This window comes from Apium graveolens, chromosome 6 (genome assembly GCF_009905375.1).
Source record: "Apium graveolens cultivar Ventura chromosome 6, ASM990537v1, whole genome shotgun sequence".
In the NCBI taxonomy this organism is placed as follows: domain Eukaryota; kingdom Viridiplantae; phylum Streptophyta; class Magnoliopsida; order Apiales; family Apiaceae; genus Apium; species Apium graveolens.
In genome coordinates this window covers 92,676,563-92,690,187 of record NC_133652.1, presented here as the reverse complement: position 1 = coordinate 92,690,187, position 13,625 = coordinate 92,676,563, and the positions used below count along the sequence as shown (strand labels likewise).

The following is a 13,625-nucleotide window of genomic DNA, read 5'->3' as shown; positions in this document are numbered from 1 at the left end:
ATAGCCATCCAGAAGACAATAATATTCATGCCCAACCAACTTGTCAAGCATTTGATCAATAAACGGAAAAGGGAAGTGATCCTTCCTAGTGGCTTTGTTCAGCTTCCTGTAATCCATGCAAACTCTCCACCCCATGATTGTTCGAGTAGGAATGAGCTCATTCTTCTCATTAGCAACAACTATGATGCCTCCTTTCTTCGGTACACACTGAACTGGGCTCACCCAAGAATTGTCAGAAATGGGATAAATGATCCCTACATCTAGCCACTTGAGAATTTCCTTCTTCACAACTTCTTTCATGATCAAATTAAGCCTTCTCTGTTACTCAACAGTTGGCTTGCTACCTTCCTCTAGCAGAATTTTATGCATGCAATAAGTAGGGTTGATTCCCTTGATATCTGCTATAGTCCATCCAATTGCCGATTTGAACTCTCTCAGAATTCTTAAGAGCTTTACCTCATCACTACCTGAAAGGTCAGATGCAATAATAACAGGTAAAGTAGATGCATCACCTAAAAAAGCATACCTTAAATGTTCAGGAAATGGTTTAAGCTCGAGTGTAGGAGCTTCCTAAATAGAAGGCTTGAGGCGCTCCTCCGCATTTTTCTGTTCTGACATTCCAAGAGATTCAAAAGGCATATCCAACCTTCTCTTCCAAGGAGACGCATTCAAATATTGCAACTGATCATCACCTTCATCATCTTCGCTATCTGAATTCCCCAACAAGGCCTTCTCTAAGACACCAGACCTTAGCATTTGATCAAGTTCTGAAGTAACCATAGAATTGACCAACTCCACTTTTAAGCACACTTCATTTTCAGTAGGGAATTTCATGGTATTGAACACATTAAAATTCACATCTTGATCCAGCACTCGCATAGTGAGCTCACCCTTCTGCACATCAATCAAGGTTCGGCCAATAGCCAAGAATGGTCTTCCCAAGATTATGGAAATCTTTTTATCCTCCTCGAAATCAAGAATTACAAAATCAGCAGGAAAGATGAGTTTGTCCACCTTGACCAGAACATCCTCCATAATGCCTCGTGGATATGTAATCGAGCGATCGGCCAACTGCAATGACATATAAGTAGGCTTTGGATCAGGTAAATCCAACTTCTTGTACACAGACAAAGGCATCAGATTGATGCTAGCTCCCAAATCACACAAACACTTGTCGAACGACAAGTTTCCGATGGTACAAGGAATAGTGAACCTTCCAGGGTCTTTAAGCTTCGGAGGCAACTTCTGTTGTAGTACAATACTGCATTTCTCCGTGAGAGCAATGGTCTCTAAGTCATCAAGCTTCACTTTCCGAGAGAGAATACCTTTCAAAAACTTCGCATAACTAGGCATATGTTCAAGAGCTTCCGCAAAAGGTACGTTGATATGAAGTTTCTTGAATCCAGAAACTTCTCAAACTGCTTATCCAACTTTTTCTTCTGCAGCCTCTTAGGAAAATAAGGTGGAGGATAGATCTGTTTATCCCCTATATTACCCTCAGGAGGAGTGTGTTCCACAATAGTCTTCCTTGGTTCCACTTCTGCTTTCTTCTGCACTTCTTCCTCAGCCACAGCTTCATCTTCCGAAACTTGTGATTTTTCAGGATTTGCAACCTTCCCTTACCTCAATGTAATTGCCTTAACCTGCTCTTTTGCTTCTTTCTTGCCTGGAACTTTTGTGTCACTAGGTAGTGAACCAGGTTGATCATTCAACAAGGCATTGGCAATCTGCCCAATTTGATTCTCCAAGGTCTTGGTAGACACCGCTTGGCTATTACATATGAGCCTCAACTCTTCCAATTCAGATTTTTCATTAGATTGTTGTAGCTGAAGTTGTTGTCTTGGTGCATATTGCGATTTCTGAAAACCAGGAGGGTTGTATTGCTTTACAGCATACTGCTGATAAGGTTGTTGCACCACATTCTGAGTGTTGCTCCAGCTCAAGTTAGGATGATTGCAGTTGTTGGGATGATATGTGGCTGGAACTGGTTGCTGCGACCTCTGAAAGTTGCTCACGAACAGAGCTGATTCACTAGATATAGCATACTACTCCGTCTCATGCACACCAGCACACAGCTCACAAACACTAGTGATTTGATTCACTCCATAATTAGCCTAATAATCCACCTTCATCATTAAAGCCTTAAGCTGAGCAGCTATAGCCGTAGCTGCATCTACCTCCAGAATTCCTGCTACCTTGCCCTGAGGTAGTCTCTGAGTTGGGTTCTGGTATTCATTAGCATCCATTAGTTCAATCAACTGATAAGTTTCATCGTAGCTTTTAGCCCATAAGGCTCCACCTCATGCTACATCAAGTATTGGTCTAGAAGTTGCACCCAACCCGTTGCAGAAATAGTTTATGATCATCCAGTCAGGCATTCCATGGTAAGGACACTTTTGAAGCATCTCTTTATATCGCTCCCAAGCCTCACACAAAGACTCTCTAGACTGCTGCGCAAATTGAGTAAGAGCATTCCTGATTGCAGTGTCTTGGCCATAGGAAAGAACTTAGTAAGGAACTTTTGAGAAAGATCTTCCCATTTGGTGATAGAGCCTGGTGGTAGAGAATGCAACAAACACTAAGCTTTATCTCGCAGAGAGAATGGGAAAAGCCTTAGCTTAATAGCATCTTCAGACACATTATTAAATTTGAAAGTATCGCAGATCTGGATAAATTCTCTAATATGCATGTTAGGGTCTTCTGTCGGAGAACCCCTAAACTGAAGTGAGTTCTGCACCATCTGAATCGTGCTAGCTTTGATTTTAAAATTGTTAGCCGCGATGGCTGGTCGGACAATGCTAGACTGAATATCATTAATCTTCGGCTGAGAGTAGTCCATCAAAGCCTTCATATTCGCTTCTGGTTCTCCCATTGTAATAAGAGCTTCTTCTTCAACTTTTTCATCAACAAGAACTTCTTCCTCTACTAAAACTTCATCCACTGCTTTATCCAGTATTCTCTTTCGAGATCAAGAACGCGTTAGCATAAACGCTCTCTAGAGAACCAGGAAAAGCAACAAGCAAACAAGTAAGTAAAATATCCGAGTCAAGAAACTTTAATGAACACTTATGTCAAGAACATAAACTAAAAATTAACACCGAGTCCCCGACAGTGGCGCCAAAAACTTGTTAGGACGTTAACACGTGCTAATATTACACGCAAGTATACGCGTTCACAAGTAATATAGAATTAATTCTAGTTCATTCCCACAGAGACTCTTCTAAGTTAAGTTCAATTTATGCGCTCATGCAACAATGTTATGGTTATCATTCAATACTAAGATGATAACAAGTTGAGATTGTTTATAACTAAGATTATTAACTAACATGCAATTAACTAAGAGATTAAAAGGTTGTTTTACGTATATAACACAAACATGGGATTCTAACTTCATTACTACTTCATTCAATAGCCTTTTTGTTCTTAACCTTAGCATGCAATGGTGATGACACTAATCAGACAACACGAAACTAGTAAACGCCAACTGTCATTGTACGAATACCCTACTACCAGACATCCACAAAAGAGATAGAAGCTGAATAGACACCAACTATATTAAGACCCTATATGTCTATAGAATTTGAGAACATAACGGTTTAATGCACAAGTTATCTATCATGATTACATAGGGCAAGTAAGATAGTTAAAATTACCTATGAATTATGCATAACAAATACATGAACCTATGCTAGCATGGCAAGTTCTAAACCCCTATATTCACTTTCACTTCAATAGAGATTAACACGCTATCTTATAAGTTCGTGACTCTCATAAGACGAATAAGCACAACCAATACTAGGATATCATACAATCACCACACACTAAGTTATCGAAATAAATTAAATAAAGAAATCTATAAGTAAATCCGTTAGAACCCCACGATAACGATTAGCCCATAACCGAACTCATTATCAACGTGGGTTTCGATGAAAGCATGGTATAATAAACTAAGTCTTTATAAAACTGAATAATTAACAAAGTACGTTAAACAAGAGTATAGGTTCAACAAAATAAGAAAACTAGCATCCAAGATTACAACTTAAAACAAAGAATCACAAGAATAAACTAGATTCTCTTCGCCTTGGTTGTATTTGTGCTCCTAGGTCTTCTTGATGTCTTCTCCTTAAGCTCTGTTATGAAAAACGTCTTTAAGTTTTCTTTATATAGCAGCCCAATCAGAAGACACGTCCAGAAATCAATCTTTTATTCAAAACAGGATTCTGAAATCCCGACCTGGTGCGGGCACGCGCTTTAACAACGCGCGCGCGGGCGCGTTGTCCTTTTGCCAACCCGGCACGGGCGCGCGCTATCACAGCGTGGGCGCGTTGACATTCTAATAAAACTTCTTCTGCTTGTTTTTCTAGGTTGGTTTGAGATGTCAATCCTCGAGCAATCTTCCTGAGCACCAACCTAACACTAATTTAGCACCAAAGCAATGCTAAATCTCCCCATTCCTTTATTTATGCCTGAAATGCAAAAACACTACAAAACGAATCAAATACACAAAATTCTAGAGTATAAAACACAAATTCAAGCCTTTATATAGCATTCTAAGTGGATATAAATTCCACTTAACAATACTTATGATCATTTAGAGGGTGGCCGACCGGGTCCACCTAGGCCTACTGAGGGTTCTTCTCGTGCGCAGCAGGCAACTGCTAGGTCCTCTCGTGCGCATCAGACAGTTGATAGGTCTGGTCTTGGTGATGCTCAGTATAGACGGTTGACTCGGCGTATGGATGCCATGTATGACATTCACCGCCGTTTTACAGAGGACTTGACACAGGCTCTAGGTACTGCTTTTCGAGCCACTGGTGTCGAGGTTGATTAGCCAGTTTTTGGAGCTAGCACAGTGTATCCGCCGCTTGATTCTCCACCAGAGGAGGGTGATCCTGCCGATAGCTAGGTATGCTCTTGTTATTCTTATTATTGCCTTCAATGGGGTCATTGAATATTTTAAGTTTGGGGGTGGTAATTTAAGGATTAGTAGTAGTAGAGTCGTGTTCATATAGGAATCATAATGTATGTGTAGTGGTAGCTCATTCATAATTTTGCATAATTGTTCATATAGGCCATAATTGTTTGCATAATTGTTCATGCTTATTATGTAAGTCCATTTAGTTGCATTTGCATAGCATAAAGCATGATCCCGTACGATGAGCTATTTCTGGTTGGTTGGTTGGTGTTAATTTGAGTGTGGTGATGTTGAATAGAGGGATTATTATGTTCTTATTAATTGACTTGCATGTCTAGAAGCAAAGTTTTTTCACAAATCTCATCGGTTGCTTTTGGACTAGATTAGGATCATACTTGTTTGGTTGTTGGAATTTAATCACTATTTTACATTTAAAATGTTTGCTATTCACCTAAGGAACACTAAAGTATAAACTGGGGGAAACCATGGATTTCATTGCTAGTTGTTAATAAAAGTTAGGCGTCAAAAGGCTAGTAGCCGCTTATATATTATCAGTAGTATAGGGATGGATGAGATGGAGCGAAACGCACTATTCCAAATTATTAAAAAAAAGAAAAAAAAAAAGAAAAAAGACAAAAATTGTGTAGTATGTGATTTTGCAGAATTGACCACGTGTGAGCTCTTTAATACTCGAGCAATTAAGTTCTAGGGGACTTTGTGCCTAGTGACCTAAGGCTTGTTCAGTCCGGGATCCGCTAACCTAACGCTTGCTACATGGGTATTATTGCATAAGTCTTTCGAGGCCTCATCCATTGCACGGTCAAATAAGCATGTGTGTAATGTGTTCAATGTTATAACATGAATCCTTGTCTAACTCTAGTGATAATGAAGGTGTTTTGGAGTCATATTGTGTTTAGCGTTCATTCTACTTATAAGCCTGTGATTGTTTTGGCGAAGAATAGTATATGGTTTTGATCTAGTGTTGGGAGTATATCTGATAAACATAGCACACACTCACATTTATGGCTTGTAAGTTAATATATGGGACTTAGTCGAGCTCTGTTTAAAGTTATTGCATTCTTAGAGACATTGACTTATTGATTTGGTTATGGTTATTCCGAGGTGATCTTCGCATTATCATTTAGTTGCATTTATGCATTAGTAGTAGTAGTTGTCGAGTCTGTTTATGCTTGAGGACAAGTATCGATTTAAGTTTGGGGGTGTGATAAATGGATTTTATATCCATTTAGAACGCTTCATATCGGCTTAAGTTGATGATTTGACCTCAAGTATGTGGTATTTTTAATGCATTTTATGTTGATTCTGTGCAGGGCTTTAGTTGGAGGCAGAAATGGACTTCTATATGCTTTTATGGTGATAAGAGATCAGGAAATAAAGTGTGAAAGCTTGCGAGAAGATCAAAACGAGAAACAAGAAAACTACGAAATTTTTCCAATAGCTAGGCGCGCCCGCGCCCTATTTTCCAGTAGCAGAGCGTGCCCGCGCTAGGTCGGGCAGACAGAATCCTGCTTTTAGTACGATTTGGATATTGAGAGCGGCCAAGTCAACCAGGAGCATATAAATAAAGAAAAGGAGATGAATTAACCAACAAGGAACAAAGGGAGAACTCTGGAAAATCTAAAGCATATAAGACGGCTAAGAAGAAGATTTATTTCTACATCATTCTTTTGTATTCTTCTAATTAGGCGATACTTTGGATGCTCATTTTGGATTTGTTCTAAACCCTAGTACTTTTATATTCTCTTGTAGTATTCTGGACCTTTTTACTATCATGTTTTCATTGGAACCCATGATGACGAGATGTTCGATTATGAACTAATCATTATCATGGGATTCTAACGGATTTATATATGGATTTTAGTAGTTGATTGCCTTAAAGTTTTACTGTGTGATGAATTATTGATATCCTCGTATGGTTGTGCTTAATCTTCTTGGATGCATAGCTAACATCTAAGTTGTTTATTAATCTCTATTGAATGCGAAATTAGATATAGAGGTTTAGAACTTGCCATGCTAGCATAGGTTTATGGATGTTTTGCCATGCATGGTTCGTAGTATAATTTTAACCATCTTATGTTGCCTTATGTAATCTCAATGGATAACTTGCTCTTAAACCGTTATGTTTTCGAATCTTATAGACATATGGGGTCTAAACATAATTGTTGTCTACCCAGCTTCTATCTAAATTGTGGATGCTGAGTAGTAGGGTACACGTATATCGAAAGATAGCGTGCACTGATTTCGTGTTATCTAATTAGTTATCATCACCGTCACATACTATGATTAAAGGCATAAACTCTGAATGAATTATTTAATGAAGTTAGAATCTCATATTTTATTTTACATAAGTAACTCGATTTCAATCTCTTAGTTAATCCATTATAGCATAATTACTTTTAATTAGTTAACTCAAACACAAATTGATACTTGTCTTAGCAGTGAATAATAATCATACATTGTTGCATAAGTGCACATTCTGAATTAAACCAGTCTCTGTGGGAACGAACTGAACTTAATCTTATAATACTTGTGATCACGTACGCTTGCGTGTTTTTGTGCAAACAATATGGTTATTAAAAGAGGAAGCATCATTGTTATAATTCTAAGGATGCCTACAAACAAGTATAAATTACGAATATTTGAAAGCTTTGTAAGATGATTTCGTAGAACATTTTATGTATGAAGAAGGTTATAACCAAGTGGTTGATCTAATGTATGTTGAAGATGTTGCGCTAGAATGGGTAATGCTAGGATAAAATGAAAATGGTAAAAATGAAAAGCCTGGCAACTAGGTTTGATTCCAGACCTTTTTTGTAGCTAATGTTTGTGAGAAATTCTTATAGAATATGTTATAATCAAGTGGTTGATCTAATGTTTGTTGAAGATGTTGCGCTAGAATGGGTAATGCTAGGATAAAATGAAAATGGTAAAAATGAAAAGGTTGGCAACTAGGTTTGATTCCATACCTTTTTTGTAGCTAATGTTTGTGAGAAATTCTTATAGAATATGTTATAATCAAGTGGTTGATCTAATGTTTGTTGAAGATGTTGCGCTAGAATGGCCAATGCTAGGAGAAAATGAAAATGGTAAAAATGAAAAGCCTGGAAACTAGGTTTGATTCCAGACCTATTATGTAGCTAATGTTTGTGAGAAGTTCTTATATATGAATAGGTTGAAACAAATCATGGTTCATAGAATTCGAACTCATGTTCTCATCTGGTGGTGCTGTAAATTCTGTATTTTCTCTTATTTTTTTGAGGTACATTTAGTTCGAGTCTGAATGACTATGAACGGTTATGTCAACGTTAAGAATGATTGTCAGACCGTAGTTGTAATTTAAGTCAGAGTATGGTCTTAATATGGTTTTGTACCAGATCAATGACTTAGGTTGGCTCAAGTCGGTGATCCATATGACAATATATAATGAACTTGGTAGTTGCTCTCGATGTTGAATTTCTGCAGGATTAGGTATTGAGGGAGATTTCTTTCGCGGGGGAGTGATTTTTCTTGAAGGTGGTACTGTCTTCACATGTGATGATCAGCTAGATGAGGTGGACTGATTTTAAGTCTTAGACAAACCATTCTCTATATTTTCAGAATTGGTGAGCGACTTGGCTCCATTGGCTAAATATGGTAGTAATGTATGTATGGTAGTGCATATGAAATTGTAGTTGATTTTATTTGGTTTTGTGCATCTTCGGTTATGCTCTATGACTTTTGATTTTAAGGTAACATATCGGAGGTATAAGTAAGGCTGTAAAATTTTAAAAAAATTACCAAATGATGTGGCAAATACATGGCGGTTTTTGATTTGTGAGCGTATATTTATACACGCGGAGTCTCATATTATTATTAGGTAAGTTTCTATCTACAATGTGACACATCAGCATTTGAGAATTTTTTTGAAAAAATATATTAGGGAACCTAGCACTACTCTAAACTTATACTAATTGTATTCATTTATTTCCTTAATCAATACAATGTCCATTTTATCAGAAAAACTTTATGATAATAAAAATAATTTGATGATTTTCCTTTTTTTCTACAAAAAAATTGATGGATTTCCTTCTGAAATTCAAACATATTTTAAGAGTATTTTCATATTTCCTACTTCAAGATTAAAATTTAAATAAAGGGCTAGAGAAAAATTATTTAAAATTTCTTTTGAATTTAAATTTTGTCTCGCATCGTTATACTATTTGGTTAAAAGCCAACTTAATATTTAAATTAAGATATACTTTCTAAATATGATATACTTTCTAATACTTAAATTTGTTCAATTCATGTTTTATTTCTCACATTATAATGTACTTTTTTTTAAAACACGTTTTAATGTACTTAATACTTAAATTAATTTTGTGGCAAAAAATACTTAAATTACTACTCCCTCTGTCCCGTTGGATTGTTTACAGTTACTATTTTGAGTCGTCCCACTCATTTCCTTACATTACCCAAAATAGTAAGAAATTTAATATTATAAAACTATTGTATTGAACTTAATTATCAGACAGATACTGTAATCCAGACTTAATGAAAACGTAATCCTATTTTATAACTAAACTAATCCCACCCACCAACTCATTATTTTATTTCACACACACTCAATCGAACCATATCTGCTTCATCTATTTTATTCCTCAAGAACCCTAGATTAAAAATCTTCAATTTCATTTCAATGGAGTCTCAAATCATAAACGATTCAGCCCCAATTTGTGATTCAGATTCCTAATTCGAATCATCTCCGTCATCGTTAGTCTCTACAATCGGAGATATTGCGAATTTGTATGATATGATTGTCGAAGATACTCCAGAAAGGGTGAATAATCATGGAATTAGAGAGGAGGAAAGTAATTTAAAAGGAAGAAGGTTAAAATTTGATAAGCCAATCGGCGTATTTCAGATTTCCGACTTTGTCGGGGACGGTTCGGAAAAGGTGAAGAAGCGGGTTGTTGAATAAGACCCAGTTAACTTGAAAGCAAAGAGGTTGAAGATTGATGACGTAAATGGCTTATTCCTGAATTCTGAAGTTAGCGAGGGCGGTTCAGAAAAAGTGAAGAAGGATGTTGTTGAACAGGAGCCGATCAATTTAGAAGCAGAAAGGGTGAATGCGATTTGATTTTTCCTTTCTGAATCAGCCTATGGACTAGATTTAGGTGCACCAAGTTGACAAGAAAGTGTCCTAATATTTGTTCTTAAATGCAGAGGAATTGATCATACCTTTTCTAAATCCACTATATATCCATGGCACATACCTTTATACTTTCTCTGGACATTAGGAACTTCAACATTTTTTTTTATTGTAAAATCACTCTCCAAATTTTTGAAATTGTCACTCTACTCACTGCATATTTAGAGGCAAGAGTTTTGATGATTTCCTTTTTGAGCATCTGTTTGTTGCAATTTATTGATAGTACTTAAATAATTTGATTCCTTTCTGCATTTGACAATCTTTTTCCTTTTGCAGTACCCATGACTGAACCTGAAATTAAAGGATATTCTCCTGCATTTGGAAATGTAGCTGTCATTTTGTACCTTTGGCAGATGAAATATATTTATATATATATATATATATATTCTCCTGCATTTGGAAATGTAGCTGCCATTTTGTACCTTTGGCGTATGAAATATATTTATATGTATATTTTGGGAACATAGTTTGTCATGTCAGCTTCAACTGTATTTTTAGCATCTGTGCTTTTGCTTTTGGAGCCAAAATGTATTGTAATTTGGGCGGGGTACTTTCCCCATCTGCTAATTACTTTGTACTTTTATATTAAACTAATGCTTAACTACTACCTCTATCACTTATTTTATTGATTGTATGCACTGTCTTGTCCTCCGCTCCCACTGGCTATGTAAATAAATCAGTGGGACTGAGGTAGTTAGATTTATAAAAACATACTTAGTATAATTTACTTAATATATCATTAGTTATCTATACTAAAATAAACTAGCCGAGAAATGGTAAAAAGACGAGAGTTTTTTTTTATTTGAAATTTAAATAAACTAATCTTTGTTAGAAATTAATGTAAGTTTAGGTTTTTTTGATGAATTTACTAATATAATTTTGAAATTATAAGATGTTAAATGCATATAATAATATTGAATTTGTTTCCCACAATTAAAATAAAATTGTAGTTGAATATATTTGATCCAATTAATATGAGTTTTCATCAAAATTTCAAATTACGATATCGATTATTATTAATTGTATAAAAAAGTAACTTATACATGTTAATTAATATAATATTAATTATTAAAAAACATTTATCTTTAAAAGTATAGGTAAGTCGAAGTGTCGCCGAGGCGACCCCGTGTAATTTTTATTATATATATTTTAAAATTTAAACTTCCTTGTATTTAAAATATTAAATTTTTTATTTTATTTTATTTCATACTTTTATCTACATATCTCCGTAATATTATTTAAGTTGCAACTATGCACACCTACCATTACAATTTCTAAATTTTTGTTGGATAGTGATTTTTTTCTAAAGACAAATGTAAGTAACTAATTAATATTTTATATATTTTAATATGATGATTTTATTTATTTGTTTTAGATAATGGAAATTAATCCAAAAATTGAGATTACAAACAACAACCCACAATAAAAATTTAAAATTATATATATTTTATTATTTTCTTTCTCAAGAAATATATTTTTTATGAAGATAAGAAATATATTTTAAAATTCATACAAATTTGTGACGGGATCAATTCGGGGTCTAATGAATACTTAAAAATCAGAGGTTAACTTACTCCAATTTAATTGGTTATTAAGTACTCGACGTCGAAAAATGACTCAAAATTCAGTCACTAATTTAATTTTATATACACAACTAAGTAAAATACATATCTTAATTTTATTATAGGTATCAACTTATGAGTTATTCAATCCAAAGTTAATATTAATAATATTCTCTAAACATTTACGTAAATATCAAAAATTTATAATTAAATTTACTAAATTAAACATATAAAAACCGTATGCGTAGACCATATTACTAGTTAAATTAATGTTTATATTTTTTGATAATCAAATATTGACCCATTCACTTTATAATACCGCTTATAAATTGACTGCTGCTTGATTATATATAGATATAATTATTATAATTATACTATTGGCCAGTTAAAAATATTATTGGTTTATAACATTATTATCTTCCTTGTATCACATGCAAAGGCATAAGCCAGAATATTTGGTGATACGCAGTATTCTAAAAATCGGCCGATTAACCGATTAATCGGAGTTCGGATGAATCCCGTCTCGATTAATCGTTAATCGGGTCAAAGTACGGTTTTTTGAAAAATCGGTCAAAATTCGGGCAGTTTGGAAAAAATCGGCTGAATCGGTCAAAGTTTGAAATTAATAAAAAAAATATTTTTTTAAAAAAAATAAAGTTTTTTTAAAATAATCATTAACATTTAATAATTAATAATAATAATAATAATATATTAACATATTGACACTTTTACACACAGAAACAATCGTATATTCTTATATCCCTAAATCCTCCATACAAATACCTAATAAATTATTTTTAAATCTCAATACTCAACTTGCTTACTCGATAAATTCACAATTTTGAGATATTCTAAATTTATTCAATAATTATCACTTAAATATCAAGTAGGTAATAATTTAAAATCTTAAGATTTGAATTTGTAAGTAGTAATTTCTAATTATCAAGTAACATTAGTGAGTAGTAAGTAGTAATTAATTAGTATAAATTACTTAAATATTAATTATGGACTCGTGATAGTAGTTTTTTTTTTATTAATCTTACTATTAAAACATCAATACTAAATTAATGATATGTGGTTTTATTTTTGTAAATCTTATGGAAGGTTAATGACATTTAAATAGAATTATTTTTTATTATTTATTAAATAAATTTCTTCCAATTAATCAATCCGATTAATCACCGATTATCCGATTAATCACGGAAAGGTCCCTCCACCGAACAATTCCGATTTCCGCTTTTTAGAACAGCGGTGATACGTAGGATACTATATGTGTGATGATATTGGCGGGAATAGATTTATTCAATTGTCTAAACGAGGTCATTCTAGTCTTTAAGTTAGTTATTCGCAAGTATTGTTTAATTAGCTATTATGGTACTAGTAGTGGTACTAGAACATGTGTCATTGTACTATCATGGTCCAAAACAATTCCCATATATATCACTTACCCCATCACTGGGAGAGCTAATGATTATATGATATTCTCTTGTTATTTTATTCAGATTTTTCATTTCTTTATTTTATTTCTGTAAGTGTGACAATTAGTATCAGAGTATCGAGCTCTCGGCTGGCGGGATAATGGCGACTAAGAATGTTCACTTGAATCATGAACGTACCACTTTGGCTTGTAAGCTAGAGTAGTCGGGTTAAAACTATCACTTGTGGAGAGTATAGTGAAGTTTGCTCCATAGATGCTTCCATGAACAAGATAGCGGAGAATAATCAAGGGTTAAGAAATTAATTTTATTAATTAATGGAGTTACTAAAAAAAATTCATCATCAATGGTCCTTGGTAGAAATCTTGAAACTGGTAAGGGAAACTCTTCTCAAACAATGGCTATACCTAAGGAACAAGGTAAACATGGCACCTTACCTCATACTAGATTTGGTACTATTAAAGATGTTATTATCTTATATGAGAATGGTAAAGTAATTAATA

At 34.2% G+C, this 13,625-nt stretch overlaps 1 non-coding gene across 1 annotated transcript; it reads left to right on the top strand.

Moving 5' to 3' along the window:
- The first annotated feature begins 2,376 nt into the window (after positions 1-2,376).
- On the top strand, positions 2,377-2,483 carry LOC141669117 (small nucleolar RNA R71). The gene has a single exon (XR_012553411.1). It is a non-coding gene; the product is annotated as a small nucleolar RNA R71 (small nucleolar RNA).
- Positions 2,484-13,625: the final 11,142 nt, after the last annotated feature.